This window comes from Bos mutus, chromosome 2, assembly GCF_027580195.1.
Source record: "Bos mutus isolate GX-2022 chromosome 2, NWIPB_WYAK_1.1, whole genome shotgun sequence".
Lineage (NCBI taxonomy): Eukaryota > Metazoa > Chordata > Mammalia > Artiodactyla > Bovidae > Bos > Bos mutus.
This window is the reverse complement of record NC_091618.1, coordinates 49,115,542-49,124,670: the sequence shown is the minus strand read 5'-3', so window position 1 is coordinate 49,124,670 and position 9,129 is coordinate 49,115,542.

Here is a 9,129-nt window from a genome sequence, read left to right as displayed (position 1 = left end):
GGGCCAGCTCACTGGTGAGCAGGGTCAGGGTCCAGAAGACTCTGGGGCTATTGTGGGTGAAGCCAGGTCCTAGGGCTGGAGCTGGACTACCGGCAGGCAGAGCCAAGCCCTGTTTCAGGGTGCAGGGATCCCGTACATGTTTAGTTGCTCAGGTGTGTCAAACTCTTTATGACACCATGGACTGTAGCTTGCCAGGCGCCTCTGTCCATGGAATTCTCCAGGCAACAATACTGGGGTGGGCTGCCATTTCTTCCTCCAGTGGATCTTCTCAACCCAGGAATTGAACCTGGGTCTCCAGCATTGCAGGCAGGTTCTTTACTGAGGGGAACGACACAGTTGGGTATGCAATCTGGGGTGTCCTGAAGCTTGCATTGGCTTCTAGTGAGAAGGGTCAGGGACCAACTGGTCCCAGGTAGGGTCTGGCCTGCTATGTGATTGTGGTTTCCTTGTATCTGTTGTCTGCCCCTTGGTAGATGAGGTTGTGTCTAGGGACTTGTGCAGGGCAGGTTTCCTGGCAGAAGGGCCCATGCCTACCTATAAGTGGGCTGAGGTGGATCCTGGGCCACTGGTGTATGGGGCTGCACTAGAGGTGTGCAGCCTCTTTGCTGGAGGGTGGGCCTGTGTTCCTGTCCAGTTAGTTATTTGGCCTGAGATGTCCCAGCACTGGCCCCACAGGCCAAGTCTTGGTGAACCTGCGATGGCGTTGCTGGTACTGCAAAGCTCCCACATGTGGCTGCCGCCAGTTTCTCTATCCTCAGGGTGAGCTGAGGCCACCCTCACCTCCACTGGAGATCCTCCATGACCAACAGGTGGGTCTGGCCCAGGTTTCTATCAGATGACTGCTTTTGTCCTGCATCTAGATTTGCATCAAGTTTTGTTTGTGCCCTTTAAAAGTGAAGTCTCTATCTCCCAGGCTCCTGAAATTAGGACTCACTGGCCTTCAAAGACAATACTCTGGAGGCTCATCTTCCTGGCACAGGACCCCTGGGCTGAGAAGCCTGTTATGCACTCAGAGCTCCCATTTGTGTGGGAGAATTTCTGAACTATAATTATTCTCCAGTTTGTGGATTGTCCACCCTGAGGGGCATAGGATTTGATTATATCACGAGTCTCCCTCTTCTACTCTCCTGACCTGAGGGAGTTCCTTCAAGGTGGTTCCTTCTTTGTCTTTAGTTGTAGAAGATCTTTCCTGCTAGGTTCCCATCTTCTTCATTGATGGTTGCTCTGCAGACAGTTGTGACTCTGGTGTAATGGTGAGAGCTGTTGAGCCCAGGGTCTTTCTGCTGCACCATCTTGGCCCAGCTCCCTGTATGCCAGCAGTCTTGTACTTGAAGGCACATGTAGCAAGAAACACATTTGTATCACACCCCTGCAGGGCTGTATGGTAGCTTTCTGTGGACTGCTCTCCTTACATCCTTGCGAAGACCAGTCTTGTGAAGTTTAGGGAAGGAGGGAGAAAGAGGATTCATGCTAACTCAGCTTTCAGGCTGGGCCTTGTCCCGAAGCCCCTTGTTGCCCATCTCAATGATGGTCTTTGGTGTTTGTTTTCATTATAAGTAAGTTGTTTACTTTTTGTTCTTTTAATCCTCTAACAGTGGGGCCAATGCAATCAGCTTAGAAACACCCAAGTCCCTTTCTCCTGCCTGCCTACACCTCCACTTCTGTCTCTTCCTCACTGCAGGGTGCCCACCCTTTCCTGTCTCGCAGGACCAGTGACCCTCATGGGCGGAACACATGCATGCTGGTGGGGAATCGAACAAACATGGGTGGGCTAATGTCTGTGGGAGTTGGAAGGAATTAGGAACAGTCGGAATCTATTATCTCCTATTTTCTTCCATGGTGGTAGAGACGTTGGGCATTACCACGGTTCCAAGCTAAGACTACTTCAAGGTTTTCTTCCTCCTCTCTTGTAGTACTTGTTTTTGAAAGTGAAAAAATGGTCCACATTCTCTTTTCAGCCATTCACACCCATTTCCATGGATGCTGTAGGATGAGCAATAAATAACTCTCTGGTTTTCTCTTTGTCAGCTTCCCAATACCCTCTGGCTTTTAGCATGTCTACAATTACCTCTGGTCCAAGTTACTAAAAAGAGATTTTTCTCAGCATTCTAGGTTCCCCTCTGAGCTCATTCTTATTTTAAAATTATATACCCACTGCTGCTGCTGTAGTTGAGTTTATCATATTTTATCATTTGGATTATTGCAATATTTTTCTAAGTGGTCTACTTCTCATGAGTCATAACTGCCACTCCCAGCACTAAATCATCAGCTAAAACTAACTCTCAGAAAAGGAAATCTGATCAAGTTGCATCCCTACTGATAATCTGTCAGGAACTTTTCCTGCTTGTGAGAGCAAGTCTTCCCTCCTCTAAGTTTCTGTGTAAATAAATGCCTGATCAGAAAGGTCTTCCCTTACTAGCCTGTTTCAAATAGCACTCACCTCCTGACTCTGTCTCCTTATATTGGTTTATTTTTCCTCTTAGCACTTACCATCATATGCTACATTTTATATGCATTTCTTGCCTGTCGCCCTTCTCTAGGATGTAAGCTCCATAAAGAGCTTTTGCCTCTTTTAGTCACGGCTGTGTGCTGCATGTACTGGATGTTCAATACCCAGTGGTTGAATGAAAATTAAAAATATTTTTCCGTCAGTTTACCACTCACCTTGAGAGTCTCTAACCCTGCTATAGACTGCCCCTACCCCCCTTACTACCTTCTGCACATACAGAATATACCATGTACATCCAGATAGCTATAATTTGGGACAAATGTTTATCTTTGCCTGGACTTGTCTTTGCTTCCTCAACATCCCCAATCCCCAACCGAACACTTATATGGAAAATCCCTTCCCACCACTCAAGGAGAAACCCAATGTCACCTCTTCTCTAAACACCACTTGCCACCTACTCCTTAGTCCCACCCACACACCTTCACTTCTCCCACCTGGGCAGAATATTCCTTCCATTCTGGTCCTTTGGCATTTGGAACAGAGTTTTCCTTTCCCAGGGAACACTGTGGTTATCTTGCTGTTTGGAAGACAGCAGAGAGCATTGGTTATATGTGGAATCTACACTTGTATTACTAAGATCTAAATGATGGCTATACCATTTCTTGTGACTTTGGGCTTATTATGTCATCTGTTTCTCAGTGTGCTCATCTATTCGGATGAGAGAAAGAATGGTAATGATATGGAGAGGAAAGCCTGGCTAATAGTAAGTGCTCAATTAATGTTTAGTGATAATGATGCTGTTATTCTGTTCTATGACTATGAGTGCATCTTGGGCAAAGACATTAGTTTCTTTCTTGGGTCTACCAAAATTTCTGTCCTCAAGGAAACCAATCAATACTCTTTCTATTTTATTTTTTTCTCTCTCCCTTTTCCTTCCCATCTCTCTTTTCTAACACAAACTATGACTGAGTATGTCCCCCTGGTATACAGGGTAACAAGTAAGATGCTACTTGCATATTTATTAAAAAGAGTTCCATTGTAGGCAAAAATATGTTAATAGAGGCAGAAACAAAGTATTGTCCTTGGAAATTAGAAACCATCATTATGAATGAGATACTACATGAGATAAAATTTGAAAGACAACTAGAATAGAGACTGAAGTTATTTAGAAAGTGAAAGTTATTATTTTGTAATAATAGTTTAAAGGACATATTTAATATGAGGGGATAAAAGCCCTATACACAAATAAAATTTCATTTTTAGTGTCTTCGGTCTCTAAAGAAATCTCACATGATTATAATTTAAGACCTGATTCTGAGCATGTGTTGGAATTTAGTTTTGATTCTAGTTAAGGCTACTTTCAGGCAACATTTCAGTAGCTAATAGATAAAATGGAACATCTGGTTCTCTTTCTTCTTCCTCTTCTTTGGCCTACACCCATTCTTACTCCCCATACTAGCTTTCAACTTAATCTATCCAAGTAGTTTCAGGACCTTTAGAAATTGTGTTCTGCAATCAGTCTCCTTGTTATTAAAATCTTTAACAGTTCAGTCTTTATTTCTCACACCTTTAATGAGTGGGAATATTTAAATCTACTGTACACTTTTCCATTTAGCTCAGGATCTTGTGTGTGTGTGTGTATGTTAGAAAAAACACAGACATGGTAGTGTGTCTGTTACATACTAGCAACTTGCTCTTGGACAAATTCATCAACTTCTCTAAACACTGATTTCCTTATTTGAAAATTGGGGCTAATCATATTTACCTCACAGAATTAGCTTTTTGCAGAGGTAAATCTACTGATAAACAAAGTGCTTTACACAGTTCCTGACTTGAAATGCAAGCAGTTTAGGAAAGCTTGAATCCTCAGTGACAGTGGGAAACTTAATTTTACAGCTCAAAATTGTGGTATCAATTGTTTATTCTCCCTAGAATAGATGACTGTTTTATTAACTTTCTTATCTAGCCTCTTTCCAACCTTCCTTCTTGCCAGCTGGCTTCAGTAATATTGTCAGACAAATCTAGAGACAGACCTGGAACGGAGGAGGAGAGCATGTTCATGAAAGCCCAAGGTTCTTTGCATAAGGGACAAGCCCTAATCTTGTTCTGCCCTCATCCATGATGTCGCTTATTGTAAATTTTTGGAGAACAGTCACCAAATCCTATTTGGATTCCTCATTAACTTCACCTCATTTTTGCTCCGGGACATGCATTAGAATAGTAACTACAGTGTGCACATACACACAATGTTTTAGGGACCCTGTCATGATAAGAGTGCACCAATAGTGCATCTCACTAGCATGGGAATCCCTTAAGCCTCTTAATCTTAGCAATGTTGGGAATGTGGAGAAATCAGGACTGGAGGGAGGGCAAAGCAATACCATTGAAGGCTGTTTCCTGCTTCTTCCTTCCTTGCTTACCAACAGATTTTATGAAGAGTGAGAATAAGAAGGAAACAAACTGAGAGATGCCAGCAGAAAATTTCTTATTCTGGGCATTTCTACAGATTCAAAAAGAGCAAATGAATAAAATTAAATATAGCTGCTAAGAGGACAGAAACGTGTCTTTCTCCCATTACTAGTTCTGGCACTGTATCCCATACTTGGATGCACACCAAAAGTAGGAAGCTTGCTCTTACATGGTCAAATCTCTTTGGTTAAAATAACCAAAATATTTTAGTATATTATACTCTCTTAGTTAGCTAATTGCTAGAATTGCAAGTTCTTAATAGTTTTAATCTAATGTTAGTGGTAGAATATCAGTGATATTATACTGACTCTGATTTAGCAAGGTTATAAATGATGGAAGTTTGCTGCAGCAATTACCAAAGTTTGATCACAAACCTATATCCTTACTGTAAAAAGAGCAGCTGGGCAAGCAATGCCAAGGAGATAAGCTGGTGTGATCTGCTGTGTACATAAGCTGATCTATATCAGCAGTGCTTTCAGATCCCTAGGTATTAGTAAGACTTTATTTGGAAGGAGTAAAATGCATTCCCAGTTCTGATGCGCCTAAGTATTGACACATACTTTCTCAAAATTGATCATTGCTGTGGTGGAGATGACTAATTATCCACTAAAACTGCTTTTTGCTGTTATACTGAGCACATGGCTGGACTATATTTCCCAGACTTCCTTTCAGTTAAGTGCAGCCCCATGCCAAAGATCTCATCATGGAATGTGACTTGAAGTGAATTTGCCCACTTCACCTGGGACCCAAGGCAATGGATGGTACTCCTTTACGTGCTCTTCTCTTCTCTTCTCTTTGTCCTTTCTTCTGAAATGGTGTCAGGTCTGTGTGTCGACCTGGCTAGGCTATAGCCCTCAGTTAGCAATACTAATCTAGGTGTTGCTCTAAAGCTATTTTGTAGATATGATTGATATCTGAGTTAACTTTAAAAGAGAGTATCCTCAGGATGGGACCGATCCAAACAGTTGGAAGGCTGTAAGAAGAATTGAGATTTCCTTGAGGAAGAAGAAATTCTACCTGGGAACTGAAACTTCAGTTTCTGCCTGCGAATTTCCAGCCCTCCCTTGTGGGGAGACTGTGCTATGGATTTTAGACTTGCCTAGCCAGCCCACATAATCTCATAGACAGGTTCCTTGCAATAAATCTCTTGATATATATTTTACTGGTTCTGGTTTTATGGTGGAATCCTTCCTGATACATCCTATAGGTTCTTTTCTTCTCTATGTACCTTCTCTCCCATATTCTCTTCTCATTTCCCACTGGCTTGAACCCATGGTGATCCCTGTAGATAGTGAAGCTATCCCCAAGAGTGAAGGAACACTACGAGGGGAGGTACTTGGGTCCCCAAATACCCATACGGAGGAAGACTGCCCAGGCAACCTGGACCACTGACATCAGAACTATTATATGAGTGGGAAATAAATGTTTTTGTTCCTTAAGCTACTCTCCTTATGAGTCTCTTTGTTATAGCTACCTACCTTTTCCCTCAACTAATATGATTACCATTTCAAAAGTACTGTTGCTTTTGGTGTTCTGTATACGGATATTAACATGGCTGAGACTCTAATATTGGTCTTTATATAGGATATTTACATAGGTTTTGTCTGTGGTCAAATCAGTGTCAGACACTCATCAACACTTGGGTGCTGATGAGTCTGGAAACAGTCTGGAAATACAGCATACAAGTTAGATGGTATCACTGCCATCACTGAGCTCACTAGTCATAAGCAGTAGCAGATAGAGCGCATAACTTGTTCAAGGAACGGGAAGATGTACATCTTGGTAGAGGACTGAGTCCCATACATGATAGGCCTAGAGAGATATGCAAAGAACAGATACTATAGGGCCTTTTAAGCCATGGGAGGGTAGTTGGGCTCTATCTTCAGAATAGTAAGGAGTTATTTGTATTTTTCCAAGATCAGTCTGGTTGCACTGTGGAGAATGGGCTAGAGAAAAGCAAGGGTATAAGGAAGGGAAGCAATTAGGAGGCCATGGCAGTAATCCAGCCAGATGATGACACCTGGCATTCAAGTAGTAGCAGTGGGCATAGAGAAAAGCGATTTGATTCTAGAGATCACTGATGATTGGCCCTGCCTGGAATTAGGAGGAAGGACCCAGGATTGGCAAATTTCCCTTTGAGGTAATTAAGCCAGTGAGGTAATCAGTAAGAGATCAGAGCTGAAGAAGGAGGTTAGGTGGTGAGGGGGAGGGAGAGAAGATAGTGCTTTGTGTCTGGTTGGGTTTGACAAAGCTGTGGAAGCAGTTAGGTAAATGGGTCGATATGAGTTTAGGTAGGTAATATAGCTGCTGAAACAGACAACCTCTTACTAGTTTAACACAATGAAATTTTGTTTCTCACTCAAAAGTACAATGCAGGTTGGAGGGGTGAGATGTAATCTGCTCCATAAAATAATTCAGACTCTTTCTATCTAGGTCTTCTGTCTAGATAACTGACATTATTTCATTTACCTGACAGAGTAAGTATTGCACATGAGGGTTTTATGGGCTAACCCTAGAAGTGGAGAATATCAATTCTTCTTATTACTGTTTGCAGCCCATGACATAATCACTCTGAACTGCAAAGGTGGCTGAAAAATACATTTTAGGCCCGTGCCCATAAAGAACAGGTGAATTCAGATATTGGTAAACATCAATAGTCTCTGACAAGGTTTCTGAACCTGAGAAAGAATGAGGCAGAAATATATAGTTAATTGCTGTGGGTCTAGGTTTGCATCTAGTTATTTGGTTTATAAATAGTATTTGAAGTAATGAATGCAGAAAAAATTATCAGTGTAAACTCTACAAGAGTGGGCTTAGGATACAAATATTGAAGAATATTAACTTAAGGAATGAACAAAGAAAGAACTTAAAAAGAAAATTGAAAAGCAGAGCCAGAGACGTCAGAGTACAGTGTCACAGAATCTCCAAGAAGAGGGTATTTCTAGGAGCAAATGGTCATCAGTGTTAAAGGATTATCTAAAGTGTAGGGTATGGGTTAGGGGAGGACATTCCTGCCCTTGCCACAGGTATCAGAGTGGAAACAATATTTTACAAAGTAGCAGAACACTTGGGAGATTATAAGGCAGAAGCAGTGAAGGTAGTTGATCTGTCAACTCTTTCTAGAAAATAGAAATAGCAAACTCATAGAAAATAATTTTTTAAAAAGATATCTATGATATTGTGATTTATAATAAGAAATATGTATTTGGTCTTAGTTCCTGGCACAGAGCTCCTAAAACCTCTGGAATTTCCTAAGTGAGTGGAGCCAAAAGATGTAATGCCAATGAGGCATTGTAATGCCAATGAGGTGACTTTGGGACCCCCAACTAAGGATAGGAGCTTGTTGCCATGTGAGAACCAACCATGTGATTAGAGGAATGTAACTTTTGGTCCCAGCCCCCTGACCTGTAGGGAAGAGAGGAGTTAGAGGTTCAAATCATGCCTGTATGATGAAGCCATCAGAAAACCCCAAAGGAGAGTGTTTGGAGAGCTTCCGGCTTGGAGAGCACATGGAAAACTGGGGACAGCGGCATGTCCAAAGAGGGCATGGATGCTCCCTATCCTTTCCCCACACCTTGCTCTATGCACATCTTCCATTTACTGTTCCTGAGTTTTATTTATCCTTCTATAATACACTGGCAATCTAGTAAGCAAAATGTGCTTCTGAGTTCTACGAACAGTTCTGGTGAATAAATTGAACTCAAGGAGGGGAGTCATTGGAATTTCCAATCTATAGGTGCTTGGTAAGAAGTACAGGTAGCAACCTGGCCTTTGATTGACATCTGAAGTGTTGAGGGTGGGGAGCAGCTTTAACCTATGGGCTGATGCTATCTCCAGATAGTGTCAGAATTGAGTTGAATTGTTGGAGAATTGGGCTTCCCTGATAGCTCAGTTGGTAAAGAATCTGCCTGCAATGCAGGAGACCCCAGTTCAATTCCTGGGTCATAAGATCTTCTAGAGAAGGGATAGTCTACACCACTCTAGTATTCTTGGGCTTCCCATTTGGCTCAGCTGGTAAAGAATCTGCCTGCAATGCGGGAGACCTGGGTTCAATCCCTAGATTGGGAAGATCCCCTGGAGAAGGGAAAGGCTACTCACTCCAGTATTCTGGCCTGGAGAATATGGAGAATTGCTTGGTGTGAGGAAAAAACCCACATGTTGCAATTGGTGCTTAGATTGTAATGCCATTTATAGTAGCATCAAACATTTAG